Genomic DNA, 26,405 nt, shown 5'->3' on the forward strand with positions numbered 1-26,405 from the left:
GGAGTATAATTGGCCCTCATTACATGTGCCCCCCCCTCCCCCCCCATTCCACGTGCACCAGAGAGAGAGAGAGAGAGAGAGAGAGAGAGAGAGAGAGAGAGTGCGAAAATATCAAAGATGATAAGAACAAGAAATTGATCAACATAAACCGTCTCGTGACTCGCTTATCAAAACACTTTTTTTCATTTATTCAATCTTTTAACAGATTCAAGACGTCAATTTATATAAGATTTTACTTCAAACTCCCAAATATCACATTCCATACATATCGGTAGATAGGCCTACTTTATAAACATGTCCATAGCTGTCGTAACTATATTTCTTGGAAACTCACTGACGTAAAGAGTATCTGTACGTATCTGAATACCGGTAATCTAGAGAAGAACAAGGTCTTCCCGACATTTCTGGTACATGCAAGATTTGACAAAACACTCCGAAATGTTTTATTCTATAAGTTTGTTTATTCTGCCGTTACAATGTGATTAGCTGTGTAACAATGTAAACATGGTTTTATTTTGAATTCTCGATAAAAACTAGTAGAATATTATTCAAAAATAAGTTAGCACGAAAAGAAACAAATATAATTAATATTTTATCCCAAAAGATTTGCTGTTTTTAGAGGTTTGTTTCTAAAGACTTTATTTTTCTCTGAAGGTATCCATTACAGTTTTTCGTAAAAGCTGGTTATTTTACGAGTATGTTAGAGACGAAATGTAATCTGTTTGCATTCAGCAAGTACGATAGTTTTATTGTGAACCCATCCTTATTCTCAATATCGACGTCAAGGATTCGATTAAAGTGTTTGATTGAAATTCTATACTAGTTTCACTTCCCCAAGCAATACGATATTTCGATTACAAACAGAAGTAGCATAACATGATTTCTCAAACAGATTGTTGGGTTTTCTTATTATTTGCCTAATTATATCTTTTGACATATGAAATCTTACGTGAACGAGTTTCGAAACAAATGTAAAAGAAGAAGTGTTTACGTTAATCTACATGTACAGGTAGATGTGTGTAAGTGTATCCGTCACGTGTTTGCGTGCGTATGTGCATGTGTGTGTGGCATCCGTACAAACAAACATACTTAAAGTCAATGTATAACAAATGATAACAAATGTATAACAAATGATGGGAAGCTTGGTGATGTGTGTGTGTCTCTCTCCGCGTGTGTGTGTGTGTGTGTGTGTGTGTGTGTGTGTGTGTGTGTGTGTGGTGGGGGGAGGGGGCGGGGGGTAGGACCTTCTTAGGACTCCAGATGAGGGGAAAATCAATTTACACAAAACACGGGATCTCCGTTCTTAGATTAATTTTTCGGTTTACACTCGCAGAAATTAAAAAATAACCCCAAACACAATGGAAATTTGCTCTTGGATAGAGGATTTAGAATTTGAAATTATATATAATGTTCTGTAATATTCCTTTGGTATTTTGGCGCTTTGAGGCTTTAAAAACAAAACAAAACAAAACAAAACAGTTCCAAGTGTAATAATCAAAGAATTTAGAATCTTACACATTAAAAACACCAATATAAAGTTAGCTACAACAAGTTATCCTGGGGGGGGGGGGGGGGGGGGGGGGGTAAAGTCATGTCAAAGGTAGGTCTCGAATCCAAATATGTAACAGTGCGATCCTTAAATATGGTCTATGATCCATTATGGTCTTGCACGTTAACCACTACACAGACAAGCTAAAACTGCCATCCCTCCAGTCTCCAGTCCCTTTTGTCTTATATATGGCTCACCAGAAGGATTTCCATATACATTCATAATTGTATCATTTAACCGTATTATTGCATAAGGGTAGGACTTTCAAATGGCCGGACTGTAACAGGAATAAAAGTCCGCCAGTAATACAAGTCCTACCTACTATAATTATGAGCCAGGAACCTAAGACCCCATTCCCAGAGATTAGATCGATCCAACTAGATCGACCTAACTCCCTGGGGGTTCATGCTAAATAGCTGTCAGCCAAGCGGGCCCTTACAGCTTGTAGTAGGCGGGACGGACATTTAAGCCGGATTGTCTGACAGTAATCTAGTGAGACTCCCCACGGGGATAGATCGATCTAAAATCTATGGGAATGCGCCCTAAGTCCCAGTAGGACTACTATTCCCAAGTAATGGTAGTCCTACGGATTACTTACGTATTACGGAACTGGGGGACTTGGATTACTGTTACACCCCACCTCTTCCTAGAGATGCACCTTGATTCAAGGCGGGCAACTGCCGCAAGGGGGGGGGGGGTGATGAAGCAATTAAAAGTAACAGGTAAGTCATCGAAGGGTTACCTGGATGAGAGAGGTCATCTGTTTAGCATACCTTTACGTGGAAATACATGTATACTGTGATCAGATTTTAATACAATTTCTGTAATTCTATTACTAAATTTTTCTGTACTTGTCATCCATGAAAACAATTTGTTTTAAAATAAATTTTGTTTTAAATAAATGTCGTTATGTCAGTCTTTACTATATATTTGTATATAAAATATATTCTTCGGGGGGGGGGATCGTCCTGATCGACCGTCCCTCGGGATTGTCGGGGGGGGGGGGATTGTCCTGATACCCGTTTGATCAAGCCAATGTGGACATTCACAGGTGTAGGACCAGAACAGAGCCTCTCGGAAACAATTTAGAGCCAAGGGAACGAGTTTGATCTGAGGACCATAGTAGAACCGTAACAGACGTAGGTTCGATTCCGTCCGAGGACTTGCCACTCACTCATCAACGGCACCTGCTGTCTCCCCGCTTTGCACTAAGCATTTTGGGGTTGAAGCAGGGGTAAAGCTCCTAGTCAAGCCGAGAATGATATTGTTTGTTTGCTAGATGGGCTGTATCCTCCCCAGGGAGGCAAGAGCGTCAACACACAGTTTGTATCAGGACCAACAATAACCAGGCGTATGTAAACCGCGCTGAAACGCATCAGTAGTGCAGTACACTGTACATCAGGAATGAACTTTTTTTTACCTTTTAGTTGGAAATCACCCCACCAGTATATTTCAATTAGTTAGCATGATGGCTTATCGAAGAAAGGAATTCTATACCACGGCAATAGCTCCAGACATAAATCATTCGATGGGGAGGTGGACACACATTGTGCACTGAAAAGACTTAGTTTTGACTCTTAAATTTTTAATCTTTTCTTTTTGTGCTCATTTGCATAATGATACTTGACAAAGATAAGTAAAAATACAATTCAAACGAGCAGTGGTTTCCAATATTATTATTATTATTATTATTATTATTATTATTATTTTGTAACGTTTTTAGTTATTGAACAGTAAACATTTATTTCAATATCAGATTTTTGAAATGTTTCCTTACTTCCTGTGAGTCATCATCATCATCATCATTTAGAGCCTATATTGTTCCACTGTTGGACAAAGGCCTCAGCATGCTTTTTCCATTGTTTCCTATCCTGAGCCTCAGAATTCCAGTTTGGCCAAGGTTTCTTCTTCCAAGACTTCCAGTTGTCATCTGATTCATCCCTCCATCGTTTGACCGGCCTTCCTCTTTTTCTTTGTCCATACCTTGGGGTCCATTCTGTAAGCCTGATTGTCCACCTATTGTCCTTCATTCTTTTGACATGTCCTGCCCACCTCCATTTCATTTCTTTAACTGTGAGCAGTACGTCCTTAACTTTGGTCTGTTCACGTAACCACACATTCGTTTTCCGCTCTCTTGGATTGATGTTCAACATAATTCTTTCCATCTTTCTCTGAGCTACTTGTAGCTTGTGTTCCATGGAGGCATTCAGTGCCCAGGTCTCTGAACCATAGGTGATTGCCGGCAGCACACAAGCATTGAACACTTTCTTTTTCAGGCAGGTAGGAAGGTTGCTCTTGAAGATGTCATTGTGCTTCTAATATGCTGCCCATCCTGCTTTTATCCTTTGTTGGATTTCTTTCTCCAGTGTTCGATCACTAAGGCTGAACCGTTGCCCAAGGTATATATATACTCTTCCACTGCTTCTATCTCTTTGGTGTTGACTTTCACTGTGCAAGGGGTGGTTAGTGGTCCAAACATCACCTTTGTCTTGCTGGTGTTCATCTTTAGCCCACTTTTTGCTAACGCCTGTAGCATTTCTCTGAGGTCTTTTACATCATCTGCTACTATTATGATGTCGTCTGCAAACCTAAGGTGATTGAGCCTGGTACCGTCTATGTTTATGCCCTTGTCCTGCCAGTCTAGATCCCTGAATATACGTTCCAATGCTGCTGTGAACAGTTTAGGAGAGATTGTATCTCCTTGGCGTACACCTTTCTTGATCCTGATCTTGTTGGTGGTCTTGTGTAGTTTGACTGTTACAGAGCTATCGGCGTATATGTCTCTGAGGACGTCTACGTATCCATCTTCGATCCCTAGATCTTGCAGGGATACCAGTATATACTGGGTTTCTACTGAGTCGAAGGCTTTTTCATAATCAACGAATGCTACACATAGTGGAATGTTATACTCGAGACATTTCTCTTTGAGCTGGTTGACAGTGTGCATATGATCAGTAGTGGTGTACTGGCCTCTGAAACCTGCTTGTTCCTTTGGCTGCGCTTCATCTAGTTGTCTTGTTAGCCTTTCGGTCAATATTTTGGTGTAAATCTTGTACAAATTAGAAAGTAGGCAGATGGGTCTGTAATTCTTGATGTCTTTCCTATTGCCCTTTTTGAACATTATGATCATGTTGGCGTTCTTCCATGCTACAGGAATTTCCTTCAGATGTAAGCACTTTGTGAAGAGCCTGGCTAATTCCTGAGATAGGATATCTCCTCCTGCTTTTACCATTTCTGCTTTGATGTTGTCATTTCCTGCTGCCTTTCCGTTCTTCATTTTCTGGACTGATGTTATGCTGGTAGATCGCATGCCTTTGTTGAGATTTCTATTCCCTTGTTGCTGTCATACAACTCTCTATAGAATTCTTCTACTCGTTCTAATATCTGGTCTTGTGTGGTGAGCTCATTTTCATCTTTGTCTAGAAGAGTCAGCATTCTATCCTGCCCTAGTTGAAAGGATCTCTTTGCTCTTTTCATGCTCTTTCCATTTTCGATGGTCTCTGCTATCTTCTTCATGTTCTGCTTCCTGATGTCTTCCCTTGCCTTCTTCTTGATGGTCTTATCCAGTTCTGCATATTCGATGTTGTTTCTGATGTCCCTGTTGTTGTTTACCTCCGTTTTCTTCATCACCCGTCTTTTCTTCATGAGAATCCTCGTTTCTGTTGAGAGCTTTGAGTCCTTCATTTTACTGGCCAGTGCGACTTCTGATGCACATTCTAGGATGGTGGTCGTTATTCTATCGTTCATTTCATCTACTCCATCTTCACCTTCTAGCTCTAGTGCACTGAATCTGTTTGTTAGGAGGATTTGGAACTCTTCTTTCTTTATGACCAGTTGCTCGATACTAGGTCTCTTTGATGGATTTGACAGGCATTTCTGTCTGTCCTTCCTTCTACTTCTTCATCTGGTCTGCTTGATGTTGGTGCATATACCTGAATGAGTTTCATTGAGAATCTCTGATTCACTTTGAGCTTGACTGTAGCCACCCTTGCGCTAATTTGCTTTACCTCGATGATGTTCTTGCTTAGCGCCTTGTGTATCAGAAATCCAACTGCTTGTTGGCCATTTGAAGCGTTTGTATGGTACAATATATGTCCGCTATTCAAGGTAATTAAGCGTAATTTCTGACAAGCCTATCACATGCCATTTAACTCCGGTGTCCTGGAGTTCAGTTTCCAATTCTGCAAGTCTTTCATTGTTCTTCAGAGTTCTAATGTTGTAAGTAATGATGTTGAAATTTTTCACTGGTCTTGATGTTCGGTGATCCTTGCTGCCCCAGAGATTCTTAGCACCTCTGCTGGTCTGAACCAGGATCACCTCCTAAGTTCAGGGCGTTTGTGCGGCTGGGTACTGGAGGCCGTGTGTTTGTTGGTCGTTTCATGCTGGATTTTAGGCCTACTCATCCCACGCTGGCCATTGCGGGTTGGGAGAGGGTGTTGAAGTTGGCAGAACCATTCCTAGGCAAACTTGTGTGAACACACTAAAGAGCTTTGCCTGCCCTATGTTTGTATACGGTTTTCCTCCGCTAGCCTTATGATCCGGCTGGATTTTTGCTACTAAGGCAGTAGGGTTTTTTTTGTGTAGAGTAATTCTAACTCCTAGACAGGTTGCTGTTCAAAGTTTACGGGTCCTGACCCCCCGCATGATACAGGTAGTACTGGTTTTACATGTTTACCAGAATGATAAGTCGCGGCTACAGGATTTGAACCCGGGACCCCTCACCAAAGCGACCCAATCAAGCGTGCTAACCACTAGGCCATCACACATAATGGTCATTAATTGAGTAGTACATGTATTAATTGCTGTGTGTTAGAAAAAAGCCAAAAAATCAAACACAGAGCTTTAAAACCCTAACACGAAAAAGACATCATCGATGGTGTGAGCAACAATTTATATCTGGAGGATAACACGCGGATTACACGCATGCTTCCTCTAGATATGTATTATTGGGGTTATACATACCTTTATGTAAAAAAAAAAAAAAAAAAAAAAAGAAATATTCCTCCAAAAACTATGCTTGGCAACCTGACTATAATGTTTTATCTTCATTCAGGCCTAATTATTAACTATGCAAGTATGCATTGCACTATAAAGTTACTATTTCTATTAGGTATCACTAATTCTTTAAATTATTTCTTTTATCAACTATAAAAACAAGTTCATTAAAAAATGAATTATTTGTAAGTTGGTGTTCGGATGACGCATCAATCCTTGTTTTATCTATTGGTGAAGCCGTCCATCAATTAGAATGCTAGATGTGGCCTTAATCCTGGTATAAATCAGAGCGTCTAACTGCATTAGGGATTTTCCTATTTCCGAACCAGCGCCATAAGGTTAGTCTCGGTCTTGCAATCTCTTGCAATTATTTGCAGTAAGTTATTGTATTTAAAGTATTTTTATTAAAATAATGATCTCAGCATATGCATTTATTGCATCCATTGGCACCGGACAAGAATAATTCAAACCTCATCAATATCTACCAGTTTATTCATTGATGTAGCAACTCATGTATAACGCCGTATCGTGTTACTTTTAGACAAGTCATAGTTCATTGAAATTGGAATGTATTGCAAAGAGTTATTCATTTGGTTCCTACAGTGTGTTCTGGTTATGATGCAATAACCAGCTGGGGAATTGTCGCAAACACCGTTGATTTCTTTGAAAGTGCCTTTACAGTCTGTTTGTTGTCCCCGATGTCACTCTCATTTCAATTTTTATATCATTCTTTTCCACGTGCAGGTTATAGTGTTTCATGTATAGAATGTGGAACTAGAAGAATTGTCATTGCTGTACGTTTATCTCTCAGAGATATATTGTAACTCAGTGTGTTATGTTTTTCAGATTTCATGATGAAGCCATTTTACCTGACTTTTTTGCTCTGCGTGGTGATGATTTTCGCTGTCCTTGGGGGAACTTTTGCCTTCTACGAATGTAAGTTATATACACTTTTCCATTTCCCAGTCCAGTAGATCCTTCAACATTAAGTGATTGGACACAACTTTTCTAGTCATTTGGGATTTTCGGAAAAAACGCGTTGTAGGGTATGTGAAGGGCTCTACTCTCAGCTAGACGAGATTTCTTGGCTTCGAGGAAAACACTATTAAGGCCTCCATCAGCGATGGATGTTTCTGCATAATTAAACTAATATTATGATAATAATAATTTATTGAGCATTAAAATGTGTTCAGTTACATTTTACAAGCTCTCTAAACTACAGTTTTACATAAATTGTGCATGTAAGCTTAAATAAGTATAACTACTTTAGATCATTCAAATACCAAAATACATATAAGCTAACTACTTCATACATATAGCTCACAATAGTAAGACAATTTTTTAATACTGGATATAGTATTTTGTACAATATGCATTTGCTACTTAGGCATAACTGCCTGTATAAACTTGGCCACTGCTGATGCACTTGCATGACACTGCGGATTGAGAATTTGTATTATTATGCTATCATCATCAGTGCCTGATAGACCAGAGAATAGTGACAGGGAATCAAACATTTTTTTACGCTCACGTTGATGCTGAGTGCAGATCAGGAGAAAGTGCTTTTTATTATTTGCTCGGCTGTAAAATTACTCAATTTTGGTCGTGGTCTATTTCTCTCAATAGTTTTATACTCGACCCTTAAACTGCAGTTTGATGCTTGGATTTACGACACGAAACGTTACGTCAGTTGAAAGAAAAAAGATTTTTTGTTCAGCAAACAATGGTTTGCAAGTGGAATAAACCGAAATCAAGGAAGTTGAACTCCCAAACCGAAAATATGTTAAGTAGCAATACCCAAAACAACCTACACGTTGTTTTCATATATACATAGTATGCTTTACATTGGGTATTTTTCACTTAAATATACCAAATAACTGACCAACAGTCACAATGGGACAGTTTGAAAGATGGTGTACACAGTGTCCAACAGGGGCGGCTCCATGATTTTTGAAGGGGGGGCGTTTATTTTTTTTAGGAATTGACAGGCCTCGGATTGAGAGGCCGAAGCTTGACGTTAGGTTCGGGGCACGCTCGAGGGCTCTGAAAAAAATTGGTGTTTTGGAGAGCTTATAGCGCCCTTTGGTATCGCTTAGAACTATGATTCAGCTAGAAGTTTTTTGGTGCCTTTTTATCAGAAATCGAAGGGGGTCAGGAGCCCCAGACCCCCCCCCCCCCCCAAATCCACCACACACTATTGGTCAAAAATGGAATCGACATTTCGATTTACCCTATCAATAATAGCAAGAAAATCCGTAGAGATATTTGGGATGCTTTTTGGTAGAGTGTGTGCAGGGAAATGTCGTCTAATGTGCCGGCTGCAGGTCAGTCCGTGTTTGGGGTGCATTCCTTGCCTATTGTTTTTGAAGATCTTTCATTCCAAAACAGAGCGTTAATGGGACCAATTGCCGTAACATTCTCAACAGATACTTCACTCCGTATGCAAAACGTGAATTCATGGATGAATACACGCTTCATCATGACAATATCAGGAGAGAGTGCGAAGCAACATTCATTGTTCCCCAACACCTCTGTCTAAAAAGAGGTAAATAAAAGACAAATGTTATTATCTAGAGCTGTGCATGGGTGGAACAATGTGTTTTTTTTTTGCACTCGCCCCTATCGCTATCGAAATAAAAGCTGAAACTGGACTTCAGTTAACTGTTCACCTAACTGTTCTTCATTGCCGTTTTGATACCGTTTTACAGACTGAATAACATTTCATTTTCCGTATGTTCGACTAGGTGCATTGAACACCAAAGAAAATAGTAGTCAGGGTCTAAACGGCGATGAAGAACTGCTACAGTATAATTGAAGATGGCAAAATCTAAGATAATCAGTCCAAGATTTGTCACCAATGTTGACAGCCATTTAAAATTTTCGAAATGCTTTCGTATATTCTTAACCGAGTGTGACACTCAAATAGCGCTTAAATCTGGGACACAGTCATATCAGTTTGTTTTGCAGCTGTACATTTTAGAAAAGAAAGATCTCAGAATAATATTATCATGTTTTTTGTTTGTTTGTTTGTTTGTTTAATTGTTGGTTTGATTTTGGGGGTCATCTCATGGATCATTTACGGCATACACACTAGAGAAATACAAAAATTATTATTTGTGGCAAATTTTGATAGGTGAAGTAAACGGGTTACCATCGTTTCCGTTTTCAATTTCAGTATGAAGTTTGATCTCCCATACACGTGAACTTTACAAACCGTTCACTTTCGGGATTTGAATACCTGAAGTACACTCTGCTTTTCTTAAAACAATAAGGTGTAAGGAAACCCTTTCATAAGAGCGTGTATAATCTCAGATTTTTTTACCCAATCTTGTTTCCTTTCCTTCAGAAACGCACGAGAGCGAAACCATAGCTAGCGTGTAGATTCGTTTCCCCATTCAGATTCGACCCAGTGACCAAGCGTACGTAGTGGGAATTTCCATTGAGACGAAATGACCCGGTCACATGAATATTTATTGAGGCTACTTAAATTACGGCAGGCGATTTCATGACATCGCTGTTTTACTGCCGATTCAGGATCGCATCGTGCTATCCCAACTCTTTAAAGTTTAGTGTACTCTTCCTGATAATTTTTTAATGTGTTTAATATTATATTTTCCTAAATTTATGAATATAACGCAAATCTATCATACATATTCTAAGCGGAAAGCGTGCTCACATGATCGGCGGCATGTTGAAATTTTGATGCCCATGTCCCATTGTTGTTACCCAGTATCGTGGACGTGCAGATATAATACTATATATAATACTCACGGCAGGTATATACAGTAATACTTATTCTGTTATAATCTGCGGCGCTTCTTACTTACCCTTTTCTATACCTTCCGTATTATTTTTAATGTCGACTGGAAATCCATGATGGAGGTAGAAATTTCGTGATCATGCAGCACGTGGATACAGTATGTATACCATCCTTTTAATGTAAAGACATTTTGTACAGCTTGGCATTCACTGATAAATTGTATAACGCCGGAACACTTGTGCGGTAAACAAAATAGCTAGGTCACGTGCATAGTTGAAACGAACACAATTTAAAGTGATATTGGTATAGGCAGATGTGTCATCCCCCCAAAAACATCACTTGAGTCACGTCAGTGCTAAAAACGTTTTGTATAATTTTTTCATAATTCTGACTTTTAGACTATAAGGCATTTTTACTTTGCTTTTTAAAAATCTACACTAATTAAAAGTGATATAAAACAGTTGTGCAAATATTGCACACTATGTACGTGTGTCAGTGTCGTGACTCGAATATTAACTTTTTGTGGAATGACCCAGAAAAAGTCTGATGCCAGTAAGTCCATTATTTCCATTGTCGAAGCCTCATTTGTCATTATGATCCATTATCTCATCTGCCAAGAAATGATACCTGTGGGAAAATGCATCAACTGAGTAGATACCATATGCACTTAAGGCCTCTAGAAAGAGGCGAACATACAGGAAGCAATGTATCGTTAATGACGCGATCAATGGTTGTTCTTTGGGTCAAAAGACACTTTATTACCGTAGGAAATACGGGGAAGTGTTTTAAGACATTTAAATCAGCAATGTGTCTGGTAATGCCAAACTAGGCTATTCTTCGGCTGGCTTCTTAGTTATCTAAAAGCAGTTTTATAAAGCAATGATCAGTGTAGCTTACAGCAAAACCATTAGCGCAAGTATGTTTTGCTTAATCTGCGTCTTCTTTAATGATACTTGAGGAACTATCTCTAGGACGTGAGGTTATTTCGAACCACTTATCCATCTTTTTATGTACAGACACATCTCAGTAACATACTGTATATAGCGGTCACCTGCGTCTGTCGTCGCCGTCGCCGTGCACTTTCACCGATAACATGATAAGTGGAAAACCGTTTCTCTTCAGGCTTGAAACTTTCAGAACTGATGAATATTCATAAAACGTAGGTCGAGTTCGAAAATCAGCATGATCAGGGCATTTTTTCAAAAGTTTTGCTTTTTTTTTACCATATGTGCAACACTGATAACAAATTTTAAGGAGAACCAATCGGTCCATTGTCCTGGAATTCACAGGAGTGATCAATTTTACTTAAAAATACATGTTGGTCGGCTCAGTTTTGCTGAAGTAATGCCTTTTTTATGTAAGTGTTTTTTATCCTCAGATTCAATTCTTAGGCATGTTAACATTCTCATTATTGAACTACTGTAATTAGACACGTTTAAGTGTTCTTTTGACATTTTCTGTATCTTAACAATATTGTTAGTTGATTGTATAAAAAATGATGGTAAACCTGTTATGGTGTATTGTGTAATACAGAGTCAAAAATGGAAATAAACTCACATCATTGCAGTTTGTTAGATTCAATCCTTTGCTATGTTCAGAATCTCAAAATGGGGAAAATTGGATATTTAAAATTGTTCTATTTATATTTTTTTCACCTCAACAATTTTCTTAGTTGATCATATAAAATTGTTAGTAAATTGATAATTTTGTTTTACGGAAAAAGTGTTGAAAATGGTAAGAAACTCATTTCAGTACAGTTATTTCTCGTGTACATATTGGCATTTTCAAGGCGTGACTTACAAATTTCATGGGCCTGAAGGCCTTTGCTAGTCACGTTTTCTAAATACCCATGTTACCTGCAGTGCATTATGCTGTTAACCATCATGTAATATATTGCATCAAAATTGGAGAAAACCCTATTTTGGGCACTGCCCCCATAGTGACCATTAAAAGAAAACCTTGTCACCAACTCTTCTCAAACTTACAGAAAAGTAACATAGGACTCAAATAAGTTTCAATTGGAAAACCCGTCTTATTGATTACCTTTTCTAGAAATTATATTTTTGTCAGAATTAAAATATTCACATATCGACATTTTCAAGGTGTAACTTTGATGGGCGCCGTCCAATGTAAAGGGGTTTTTAGACGCTAACATCTTCTTCAAAGCTCCTTTACACTGGATGGCGTCCTTTCTGCGTCCCTTCCGAGATCAATAATGTGTTCAGGACACTCAAGGGTCGCCAAAGTAATTAAATCGTGTCTCAGTGTAAAGGAGTCTGCGTCCGTTGTGCGTCCTTTGAACGACCGAATCTAGATTTCACATGTAAAACTGCGTCCATTGCGATGTTTTATGGACCATTGGGCATCCTCGCTGCTTTCTTTGTACCTTCATCTGCCACATGCTAAACCGATGAGCGTTGTTTGGACGTCCTTTGATACATTCTTACACTTATGTATTTTTTATCACTTCTAACCCGGTCAACCAATTCTAAACATCTTCAGAAAACGAAACATAATTTGGAACGCAAGCTCTGCATGGACTGATTATAAGCCAGGTGATCATTGTTGTTAAAAAGGATGTAGAGACGCCGAAGACAAAAAAAAAAAAAATGATAAAAAATAAAAAAATAAAAACCTAGAAAAGCACTCAGAGAGCGCAGACCTCCGCCAAGGCAGCAAAGTCTCCACCCAATGCCGTTTCACCCCTAATTTTTCATTCTATAATGATTTAATTTTTTGATTTTTGATTATTGATTATAGATTGATTATTGATCCGGATCACAATCAAAAACTAATCATCTGTTCCTTGGCCCACTTGTGACAGTTCCTGAAAATTTCATCAAAATCGGTCCATAACTTAGTTTTTTTATTTTTGATTATTGATTGATTATTGATCCAGATCACCACCAAAAACTAATCGCTTCTAAGTTAACCCATTTCTGACCTACCCTGAAAATTCCATCAAAATTCATCCATAACTTTTTGAGTTATGTTGATGACAAACAGACAAACAGGGGTGAAAACATAACCTCCTTGGCGGAGGTAAAAAGCCGACTGACACAACAGAGGATTTTTAAATCTGTTTTCAAAAGACGCATTCTGCAAAAACTGCGACAAGAACTGCATCTTGAAAAAAGCAAAATATTCGTTTTCTAATGTCCTCCAAAAATGAATCGGTTCAAGAATTTTAGGAAAAATACCAACTGGAGGCTGGTATGAGACCATTAGAAGCATGTGTAGGATTTCCTGTTTCTGTTAAAAAAAAACATTAGTACGCCCCCGTTTAAAAGTTATACTTTAAGTGCCTTTGCGCATGCCTTATTCGTCATTTTATAGTGTCTTTCATGAAATTAAACATGGCGGCAAGTTTGGGTTGCTAGTCATAATAGCATATAACAAAGCATGAAAGCTTATGAAAGAATGAGTCACTCGGTACATGTACCTCTGATAGAAAAACTTTTTCACGGTAAAATTTCACATGAAGAATGCTAAAGTCATGTTTTATTGTGCATAAATATTTCAGAATTAAACATTTCATATATCGTATTACCTGATGACTATTCATCTGTGTAGTCTATCAATAATAATCGTAAGTGTAAAAGTTTTATTTTCTACACAAAATGAAAAAGCAGAAACAAAGCATTCGGTCACACCGTGACCTTCCTCAGTGTCTGTTGTTGTGAGATTGAACACTACTTACCAATGTATCAGTAGTTGTTTCAGTCCAAATATTCAATACGACTCATCACCCTAAAAATTATGATGCCATGAGTCAGTAAAAGTTATTCTTTTTAAAAAAAGTTATTATTAACGATTAGCCAACTTATAGAAATACTATTCAGTATCTTAGCAAATGGTGTGATAAACATCCCCTGCAATTTAATGTTAGAAAAACTAAGGAAATGATTTTGGAAATGCCTAAGCTCATTCAACAGTAACAAGGTGTATTAAAGATATTAATGCTTCACTAGTAAATGAGAGTAAATACTTAAGATGCATTGTCGATGATACAAAGCAAGTAGGGAAAGCAAACGAAGGCTGTTTAACCTTTACTTCTCAATGGAATTAATAAAGATGGAAAGGTCAAGGCTTTTGTTTTTCAATTCTGAGATTGATATTGTTTATATGCTATTGAATGTCTGTTCCCCAGTATTACTGACAAAATAAGAAAAATGTAAGACATACCCTCCCCCCCCCAAAAAAAAATAATAAAATAAAATAAATAAATAAATAAATAAAAAATAAAAAAGAGAGGTATTTAGGTAATAGCACATCACACATACATACATATATTGTAAAAGAAAAGCTATAGCATTTGTAACAAAAATCATGCATGATGATGAACACCCTTTGCAATCTGAGTTAAAGCTATTTTCGTCTGGAAACCTTCTTAACGTAAACTTTTGCGGAAATTATTTTGTTACTACGTATGAATTGCAAGTCAACACCCCCCCCTTGGGCGAAAATATCTTATCTTGTCTTAACAGCTTAGAATTGAAAGTTGTGGAAAAACCAGAGAATCTGTGTGATGCAACATGGTATTGGAATGTGAATGATAAGGGGAGTCATATGATTCTAAAATTGAGAATATACGAATAAATCTTTTTGGACACAATACAGCGTATGTTCTCCCTTACTATCTAAAAATGGTTACGTAACGTTACCACCAGTCGATACAACTACCATCACACTTGCTGTAAAGGTTACATTATCATAGTACTAGCTATTGCTCACTTACTCCACATGGACTCTTGCAATCAGATCAAATCCAAACTCTGTCTACATGTAGAATGTGTGGGCCCCTATACAGTGGCACTTTTAGTTCTACATGTAGGTGCAGAGGCCCACAAATGTTTAATTTATTTCGTTCGTAATTCAAGTTCAAATGTGATAAAACAATATTTCGCCAGACACAATTAGTAATCTCGTACTGTTATTGTTACTTTCGGCAGTAACAATTGATTGAATTATTCATTATTACGCCTTCACATCGCGAGTTAAAATAAAATATGTCACAAACCTTTTATCTTGCTGTGCCTCAAAATTTCACATTATGTATTAAAATTTTAATCAATTTGGACTTTTTCTTTTCCAGACCAGGAAAGGGGGAATAACAAAATGTCAGACGACTTTCCATTCAACGTTGAAAGGTAACTACATTTCTGACTAGAATACTTATTTTTGGTTGTTTCTTTTATATAAGTAATGAAAAAACTGGATCATTAATTGTTTTTATTCATGTGAAAAAAATGGGTCTTTGAAAACATCATCATATTGCGATGATATACATTTTCATTAGCAGAAACCGTTTAAGCGTGGGACATGATACAAATTAAATGTACAGACTGAACATTCAATATGAAATAGTTTTTTCTAAATCTTTTTTCAAAACTTTTTCTGACTGATAAATGAAAATATGGATAAAATCGTGTTTTAAAATTTTTAATAATCTCTTTGATGTCATTGTAACATCAGTTCGATTCTTTGATTGAATTCGTCATTGAAGCAAACTAAAAACATTGCCGATTCCAAGTTAAACGACAACCATTAAAAGTGATATTTGGGATCTCCACATTTTCCAAATTATCATCTGTAAATAGTTACATGCCCTTAAAAGGACCCCCGCTAAGGGCCTTGAAAACGCGTTCTGGTGGCAATTTGACCCTAATTCTGAACGGAATTGGTGGTCTTTCTTGAGGTGAACCAGTATACCCGTAAAGAAAAGTGAGTCTGGTACATGTATCCTGTTGGTAAGATTTCTATACATTATGCCAAACCTCTGTGTAGGTACCTCAGTTTGGGCATAATCCTATAAAACTGTGCAGTGTGTTCTGTGTGACTTAATAATCTGCCCGACAATGTTGGTATTTTTCGTGCCATTCTGGCACAGATTAACAATGTTATGTAACACTGCTTTACGCACTGAAAAACCGACCGTTTGCAAAAATTCAAATTCTTCTATGCTGTAGTTGCCGATATTTGGATACTTTTTTATGGAACCATGATTCGCCAAAGCCAAGCTTTGACCAGCCCAAAGGGGCATTTCCAAATCAAACCACTGCATATTACACAATGCAGCAGTGCTACACACATGGTACTCAGTCAATGGTACATGTAGCGACACACCTTACGGCCTGTTTGCGTCCAAATTTGCGTAGAGTTTCACGTGTCACGAAGTCCTTCTTACGAAATTTGGAGTTCGCAGACAGCCGTTACGGAGGATATTGGACATGTCCAAAAGCTTCTACGAATAATCTACTAACAGCGAGGCCGCAAGCGTAACTTGCTCCCCTCGCAAGGAGTTCGCCAGGAGTTCGTAAGTGAAACGTGCGTGGTCAAAGACGTACATCGCAAACAATGAAGAAGCAAGTACCTTCTGCGTGTTGAGTACGGCGAACGACATCGCAAGACAGGCTTGCTTTCCTCTAGCTCTACGGACTCCACGGCCTCCACTGGACCCAAAATTCGTAGGGGGCGTGCGGTCTTAAAATTCGTGCGTCCGGTTGTGACCGAGGCTTAAAGGTACATACGAACCGAGCATCGGTGGAGTGTGGATTCCCATTAAAACATATAAACCACTTCTACTAGTGTCTTATAGGAGTCAAATAAATTCGACATGGGAAGGGATAAACTGAATAGATCACTCGATCAGCCATAAACGAGCTTTAGGCAGCTCCTTTCCTTAAATTTTTGGTCAAAAATTTAGCCTACTTTCGTTACCTACTTTTCTGCCCATTGACATACAGCGTAGAATGCTAGCAGAAAAATCCGTTCAAACATCATTTTCAGGTAGAATTATACAATGCCTTTTGTTAATTCTCTTAGTTATACTACTTGAAACTATATGCTGGCATTACGTTGGCTTTTGTGGCAAAAAATTGACTTTGTATGCATCTTTAAAGCTGATGCCAAGCTCGAGTTCCGTTTTAGGTAGACGTACATTACGTAATATAGACAGGGATGTGCGCATCTCAGCACTTAAGTGTGAAATCGCCTCCAGTGTCAAATATGAAGGGTAGGCCTATGTCTGAAACTGGATTACGACCGTTGCAAGGCCACAGAAAAGCAAGGCGGAAACCCCACAGAAAAACGTTGTTCAAGCCCAGCTTGACGTCGTTCAGCGGGTACTAAATTTTGTGCTGTGTGTGTAACGGACAGATACCATTAGACAACATGGTGGAAACGTTTGAAACACGTTAGTGTTCCAGTGCAGGAGTTTTAACTCTATTGAATTCTGCTTGCCTTTTTGGCTTTATTTTTGAATACAAAAATACAAATAAAATAAAATTTTCTACAAAAATGGACACATCAAATTGATATAAAAGTTACATAATATATATCTTAAACGAAAGTCAATCGGTGTCATACCCTCTGTCTTTAGTAAGGAGAGAAAATTGACCCAGAGTCACACCTAGAAAGAGCACATTTAGGTGTCACACCTGGATGCCATAGCGAGCATCGATAAGATTAGCATATTTTATCCCAGAACAGTTAGATGTGAACAGTGTAATTGTGCATGTTATAGTTGTGCAAAATTTAGCATTTTTTTGCATTTTTTAATAAAATTAACAGAAAATATAATTTGAAAATGTCATCAAAATTTCTGTACGTTATTAGAACAGTGGAATCCCAGCTTACACAAAATAAAAGCATTATGGAACATTATAATAACTTTGTAGGGAGTTTCAAAATGTTAATAAAAACGTTTCAATCGTTATCATTCTGGAACAACATGAAATCACAATATTTTCTAACTATCAAAAAACGTTATGGTAACGTTATAATAACCATATCATGTGGAGAAAAGAAAACGTTGTGGTAATGTTATAATAAAAGTCTCAAAAAACATTTGTATAAAACGTCCAATTAGTTTCTATCAATATCTTCCTATCCTCTCAGCCCCTTGATAGTAATTAAAGCTTAAGTGTGAATGCAAAGAGGAGACATTCTGTCTATACTTAAGAAAGAAACATCTGGAGCCTTTCTATACATTATCCCGGTTCTGTCCCTGAGAAGCTTACAGCTCATTGATACTCTTACCTCACATAAATCCTTTTTACTGTGACTAGTAAATTATATTTCGAGAAACAGACCTACAGACCTAGGTTCTAGATACAGTTAGTGAAATCTATCTGGATAAAATTACGTTTACTTCGAAGTACATGAATATTCATCAGCTGCTTCTATATTTTGCTAGGCGCCGAAGCCAGAAACTGTGGCGTTGCGTAGGATGGAACCGGCCTTGCTCCCCAGACGCAAACCAATGGTGGCACCGTTGTTGCAAACAGTACACTTGTAAATGTCTGCTTTGGTCAAAAAAGTGCAACTGCGCTGACAAATACGGCAAGTAAATGTACCTTAATTATTGGAGTGGATTCCCGCGGACCACAGAACGCTTCTGCAGTTGGTTACAATGCTTCACTGAAAAAGACGGTGGGGAAAAATCTCCAAATATGGTGCAAAATATATGTCATTACATCAGATCTAGACCCGTAAGAGCCAAACTAACATTAAATAATAGAAAGCTAATGACATATTTTCATATCTAATGGCTCTTCAAGTTGGCGAGACTGGACTACTGCACTAGCTATCAATGTGATGAAACTTGTGAACTAAGATACTTGACAATCTTGTGCATTCACCTGGTTATACACTGCAACATTTTGCCATATACTAGTATATATATGTCAGATGCCTTTTCCTTGGGCCTACATTTACACACGTAGATATAATTTTCGACGTAAGCTCGCTCATCACGAGAACCACATTTTCACACTGGATTATGTATGGTGTTGCTGTTGAAATAAGTCGGTTATGGTTCATGCAAAGCAAGCACAGATTTGTTAACTTTTAGTACATTTTCCGGGCAAACTAAAATGTGTAAAGTATTAAAGATATTATGCACATGTTTGCAAACCCCCACATTTATATCCTGCAAGACTTTTAATTATTCCCAAATCAGACCTAAAAAACGATGAAACACCTTAACATAAAGGTTTTCTAAAGTGTACATACACCAACTGTCGTCATTATCTTCTAAGCCTAATCAGCTGCAGGCCCGTAGCCAGCAATTTTTAAAAGGGGGGTTCTTTTTTCTTAAAAAGTGGACCTTTTCCCATAAAAACTTAATGTACCTAGATCAAATTTTACCCAGAGTGGACCTTTTCCCAGCAAAAGGGGCAGTTCTTTCGAACCCCCCCGAATCCCCCCTGGCTACGGGCCTGAGCTAGCTGCCGACTCGTGCAGCCCGCAACGTTTATATAACAAACGACACAGGGCCGCGATACCGCCCCTTTTTCTTGTGTGAAAACGAGGCCATGTTCGGTTAAACAGGTGATGGCAGATGTCGTTCTATTTGACTGGCCAGTCTTTTAAAAGTTGAGTATTAATCAAGGCAGCAAAAATGATGCACAGAATGCTGGGAGATTATTTTGTCAATTTGATGCAATGCTGTAACAATGCTTTAAGGTGAACAATGCAGATTAGACCCTTAAATTGCAAAAAATTAATTTCCCATATTGGCCAAAAAATACCCTATCTAAAACCATTGAGAAAGAGAAAAATCCAATGATCCGTTGTTGAGTTCTATTTTCGTAATTTGATCGACTCTTCTGGGCTTCTTTCTCCACATACGGCCTGCAAAACGCACATTCCTTGCGAAGTTTCGCAAGTTTCTTGTGAATGAAACACCGTGTAACAGATGAGGTCTCAATGTTACTATTAGGCGCCAAAATGGAGACGCGAGAAAGGTCTGACGAGCAAGGTATTCTGTAATGTGTCCCTCAATATCGTTTCAAACCATTTCCATTGTAACGTGACATAGAGTCCCCAATAACAGAGTCCGCTTCCCATTCGTTAGTACAGGTGAGCCTCACCCTAGATTTTGACCCACTTAGGTCAAACTAACCCTAACCATTATAACTATATGGAGGGCGGACTTTCTGTTACACGGACCCTCAGTTTCGTTACAATTGGTTTAATAGGAAGATCATCACCAATATCATCATCATGCCTAAAGTGCCCCACAATTGGACAAAGGTCTTAGGATGATTAGTCCAATTTTTTTCAGTACTCGTCTTATTCACCCGTCCATTTCTTACAGATATGAGGTTTCCCATGTCCATGTATCACTTATGTCAGCCTTATTGTCCACCTGCCATCCTTTATTTTACTGACATGTCCTGCCCATTTCCATGTTATTTCCTTACCTGTTAGCAGCATATCCTTCACCTTGTTCTGTTCTCATATCCACTTAATGGTCTTCCTACAGTAACTCTTACCCCGATGTTCAACATACTGCTTTCCTCTTCCTGTGCTATTTGTAGCTTTTGTTCCATGGATGCAATCATTACCTCCGCCAAGGAGGTTATGTTTTCACCCCTGTTTGTTTGTTTATCTGTCTGTCATCAACATAACTCAAAAAAAGTTATGGACCGAAATGGGATAACTTAGAAGTGGTTAGTTTTTGGTGGTGATCAAGATCAATAATCAATCAATAATCAAAAATAACTCAAAAAGTTATGGCCCGCTTGTGATGAAATTTTCAGGAACTGTCACAAGTGGGCCAAGGAACAGATGATTGTTTTTTGGTGGTGATCTGGATCAATAATCAATCAATAATCAAAAATAAAAAACTAAATCGTTGTAGAATGAAAATTTAGGGGTGAAACGGCTTTGGGTGGAGACTTTGCTGCCTTGGCGGAGGTCTGCGCTGTCGGAGTGCTTTTCTAGTTGTTAATGTTTCTGCACCATGGGCGATAGCTGGCAATACACCTGCATTGAACACTTTACTTTTCAGACGAGTAAGGGGGTACTCTTGAATCTGTCCTTGCCCTTAGAAATAGCCTTCCATCCAGCATGTATTCTTCTTTGAATATCTTCTCCCAGTCCTGTATTGAGGCTGAATCTTTTCCCAAGATAAACAAGTCTTCTACTGCTTCCATCTCCTTGTTGTTTACCTTTATTGTCCATGGGATAGTTAGTGGTCCACACATTACCTTTTCTTGCTGCTTTTCATTTTAACCCACACCTGAAGCTTTCATCCGCAAGGTTGTGATGTATTTTCTGAGGTTTGTATGCACCATCTGTTACCACTACCGGTATGTTGACATCTGCAAACTTCAGGTGGTAGTCTGTCACCAATGCTGCTGTGAACAATTCAGGACATATTGTATCTAATTGACTAACACCCTTGCTTCGGGATACCCCGGAGAGACCTCTTTACCACCTATATATCGTTTCTCTTTCTCCTTATCCTGAGCACTCACGATCACCGTTTAAAACTAATTTAATGACAACATTCAGTACTCCAAAACCCTGCTAGCGATTTTTCTTGAAAGTTTTAGTGCAGATTTTATCGTTGATAAAGCAAAATAATGCTTTTGTTTAATGAAAATCTGTCATAAGGAGCTCATATCTCCATAACAAAAACATTTCAACCAAAACGGCGGCACGGGATTGTAGCCCGTAGTCAACTTTGCCAATGTTCGTGATAAAATCTTGTTCAGGGATGAAGTTACTCCCCAGGCCAATTGCTATCTCGCCCGAAATAGACGATTAAAGCTTTGAGTTGCCTATGCTTTATCATTGCATATAACCGCCGATATTTTATTTTTTGAGCATGCTTAATTGTTTTAAATCAGCACAAAGATAAATGCATTATTGAATAATTAGATGCAGGAAAAACCTCATTTTCTGTATCCGGATGATAATAAAGGGTTACAAATGTACAACAGCCTTAAGAACATAAGAGCATAACTCAACTGACTGACAAGCCAATGCAACATAATGGTCGACTAAAAAAACATCAATAATAATAAACATGCAAAATTATTTTGGGTATCAGGACAATTCCCCCTAGGACAATTCCCCCCCGGGCGCTCCCCCCCCCCCGAAGAATATATTTTTATATAGAAATATAAAGTAAAGAGTACAAAGTTTATTTTTTTCACCCATTTTCTAAATATTCCGTAGTGTGATGATGCAACTCAAGGATAGATAATATTAATTTCATTAAACAAATCATTTTCGTGGAGAACAAGTACAGAAAATTTTAGGGATACAAGTACAGAACATTTTATTAAAAAATCTGATCAAACTATATCTCCAGGTAAAGGTGGGGTAAACAGCGGATGGCACACATCCAGGTAACCCTTTGATGAATTTTCTGTTACTATTAATTGCTCTATTACTCCTCCCTTGATTGAATAAGTCTTGAATCAAGGTGCATCTCTAGGTTGAGGTGGGGTAAACAGATTTTCTCGCTTATCCATGTATCCCTTTGATTATTTGTCACTTTCAATTGCTTGACCTCTACCCACTACCCACCACACTAAAAATATTCATAAAATATCTGTTTACCTCTTCATCTGTTTACCCTACCTTTACCTGAAGAACAGGTGGTTATACTTTAATATTTAGATATTTAGATACTTAGATATTTAATAAAACTTTCTGTACTTGTACTCGGTGAAAAAGGAATTTGTTATAAAATAATATGTTTCATGATGAAGACGTATTATCACATTTAAATATTAATAAAACGGATGGAATGTTTTAAACTTTACACTTTTTACTTTATATTTGTATTTGTCCGGGGGAATTATACTAGAATAATTATTTTTGCTTCACTTGTGTTTAGACTAATACACAACAATATTCATAAATTTAAGTAAAATAACTTAAATGACTGTGCCATTTTAGAATAAAAGAGAGAGACCCTCCCACCTGTTGTTGCACTCACAACCCAAAATCAATGACCCGCTAATTCTCCAACGAATGACCCGTGAATTCTCGCTTAGTACCAAAAATAGTTCAGACTGAAGCCACACTTCACACTGCAGATTCATTTAACAAAAACATACATATATACATATAGACTTCAGAATTATTCTGAACATCGGGAGGTTCAAGTTGCAGAGATAAGTCTGCAAAACTTAACTTATATAGCAAATAAGAAATACATAAATAATTATACTGCAACTAATAAAGAGCGTTTTATTTCGTCTTAATGTTCAATTTCACTTTCCTTTCATCCATTATTCTATATAATTATAACCATAATCTCCCCCTACTCTATAATATTATAATTTTTATGCCAGTTTGACTTTTCTAACACTTCCAAGAATACCGGTGTCATGTACCAGAGAGTCCCCCATGACAGAGATTCCTGGACCCGTTATTTCCGAAACCAGGGGTCCTATCATGTTAATTGGTTAAAATATACAGGGTCGCCTGGACCCTGTACTTAACCGGACCCAACATTTCATGACGCCGGACTGCATGAGTATTACGCTCTCTCTCCAACATGCGCTGAAACCGAGATAACCGCCGATCGTTGTCTGCGATTAAACTTTGGTTTGTGACATGATTTTCTGTATCACTTTACGCATTGCATTAGGGGTATAGGATTAACCTTTGGTTTGTGACACGATTTTCTGTATCACTTTACGCATTGCGTTATAGGGGTCACACTTAAATTGCTAGGGGAGTATAAATCGTATAGACACGTCAGAGGGTTCAGAACATGGAAATATATCTATGTGAAGATTAAGCACACACACCTACACACTACAACAATCTGCTAAGCTACCGATTGGCTCTGTTCTCACAACTTTTAGATCGATCTATCACCGCGGGGAGTCTCACTAGATTACTGTCAGATAATCCCCCTTAAGTGTCCGTCCCCGCCTACTACAAGCTTTAAGGGGTAATTAACTTTCGTGTCCGCCCGGCTGACAGCTATTTAGCGTGAACCCCCAGGGAGTTAGGTCGATCCAATGTAGGTCGATCTAATCTATGAGAATGGGGTGATTGATGCAGAATATAGGCCACTTTGGCAATTTTGCTGCAATAATCAATAATGCTTTTTCAAGCACAGTCAATCAACATTAAATTTTAATCGTGCACAACAGGTAAGATGGTCAATTAGATTACAGTTTCAGGACCATGAGAGTTCAAATTCACATAATGAAAATCCCAATATGTGAAAAATTATGACAGTGCAAAAATAATATTACATAATGCTTAAACGGCATTAACACCAATATTATAGCTTATGTGGAAATACAGAAAATGTTCAGAGCTGCAGGTGGATGGGAGCTAGGTCACATTTGAAAATGCCTTTGAAAAATAAGAAAAGAAAAATTAAAAAAAGAAAACATAAAAAAAAATTCAATAATGCTGCTATTCAAACTTTTAATCCAACTGTATTAAAAATATTCACCAAAATTTTCACCACCAAACTTTCAAATAATAACAAAATGTACATCTCTGTGCAAACTATGTAGAAAACAATGGTATGTTGACTGAATATAAAATAGGTCCTTTTCTTTATGGGAATCCAAATCTCATGGGTATAAAAATGAAGATTTTCATGATTTATTTTTCATTCTTTCATTCACTATTTTATCATCAAACTTTTAAATATTTCCAATATATTTTTCATAAAGTATCCTTATAGAAAAGATGTCAGAATGATCATCAAATATCAAATAAATAGCTTTTTCATAGGGGAGTTATTGGGTGATAAAATGCACATTTTTAATTTTCTATTTTTCATGTTTTTTTTAGTTTTTTCACCCAATAGTTTACCATCAAACTTTCAAATATTTCCAATATAATCTTCATAAAGTAAATTTAAAGGAAAGATGTAGAAATGATCATCCAATATCAAATTAATAGCTTTTTCAAAGGGGAGACAATGGCCGTTAAGTGCACATTTGTAATTTTCATATTTTTTTCATGAAAATATTCACCTGCAAACTTTAAAAAAAAGTGCCAAAGTATCCTCCATTTTACATACTACAATATCACAGTCATATACTCAAATAAAATAAGATTTATGAACATTTGTGGTGGGGAAGTCAAATTTTCATGGGGAGTCAGATTTTCATTATGAAGTTCTGACTCCCCAGTCAGATTTTCATGTTACACCAGTCCCTTGCTCCCTTTACCTCCACCTGGGTGCATGAGTATACACTGTGTTTAGAAAATGCAGAAAAACGTTTTTTTTTTTTTCTCAAAATGGAAAGTTTTGCAAAGGTAGCGCAGTCTATCAGGTATGTAATAATGACAGATTTAAACTGATATCTGCATATCAGGTGACCAAGGTGACCGATTACTCATAAATAATAATTTCTCCAGGTCTTGAATATTTCACAGGCAGATTTCATTGACCATACTGATAGTCATAGCACACATGATATTGCTTGTGTAAAACATTTTATAGCAAAGCTATTTGAGGTAACATGGACTTATTTATCCCATGTGGAAGTAAAATTATCAAGCGACCGGGCCTCAGAGGCCCGGTTTCCAGGAAATGGGACTAACTTTTGGAAAAGTTAATTTCTACATATGTTGTAAATTATTTCAAAACTAATTATTTATCCATTGATGGGGTATAAGTTGCTTGAAGATTACATGAAAGGAACAGGCTCAAAACCTCATGCGAACGAAGAGAGAGAAAAAGATACATGGGTCCGGGCCTGCGAGGCCCCTGAAAGGTGATTGAGGGTTAACATGATATGAATAACCCCACTGAGTTTTGAGGATAATAAAGCACTGTTATTTATCTGTATCATTAATGTTGACATTACACAAAAAAAGTTTTTTCTCCTGTAAACTTGCTTGCAAAATGAAACAACATTTACCTGCATAATTATCACTGATTATTAATTATGTGACACAATTTAGGCTTTCACAAACTTTATCTGGCACAGAGCTTAACCTACATTGTACTGTAGTGGTCTAGGAAGAGAAACGTAATGGAGCCGCGGGAGCTGGCAGAGCTGTACAAGATGAGATGCTGGTGGTACTATTAAGCTAATAAATAGGCTTCACAAAATAACTTATTATATCGTAATTTCTATATTTGTTATTATCAAAGATTCTAATAATAGTTGAGAAGCCCCTTGACGTAAAATCCCTTTGGGGTCACACACAACACTATAAATACAATGGGAATCCCCTTATAATGAAGGCAAAATAAAAGTTATTGTAAGCAAAGTGGAATGGATTTACCTTTTAATACATACAACCAACAGACTTTCTCAAAACAACACCAGAAAGCAAATTAAACTAAGCAGTAAAGAAAGGAAGGCA

At 37.6% G+C, this 26,405-nt stretch overlaps 1 long non-coding RNA gene across 1 annotated transcript; it reads left to right on the forward strand.

Moving 5' to 3' along the window:
• The first annotated feature begins 7,357 nt into the window (after positions 1-7,357).
• On the forward strand, positions 7,358-19,350 carry LOC147764258 (uncharacterized). Its single transcript, XR_015331997.1, has 3 exons — positions 7,358-7,480; positions 15,400-15,454; positions 18,502-19,350. It is a non-coding gene; the product is annotated as an uncharacterized LOC147764258 (long non-coding RNA).
• The last annotated feature ends 7,055 nt before the right edge of the window (positions 19,351-26,405 follow it).

Source organism: Lingula anatina, chromosome 1, assembly GCF_051362555.1.
Source record: "Lingula anatina isolate TDL-2025a chromosome 1, LinAna3.0, whole genome shotgun sequence".
NCBI lineage: Eukaryota > Metazoa > Brachiopoda > Lingulata > Lingulida > Lingulidae > Lingula > Lingula anatina.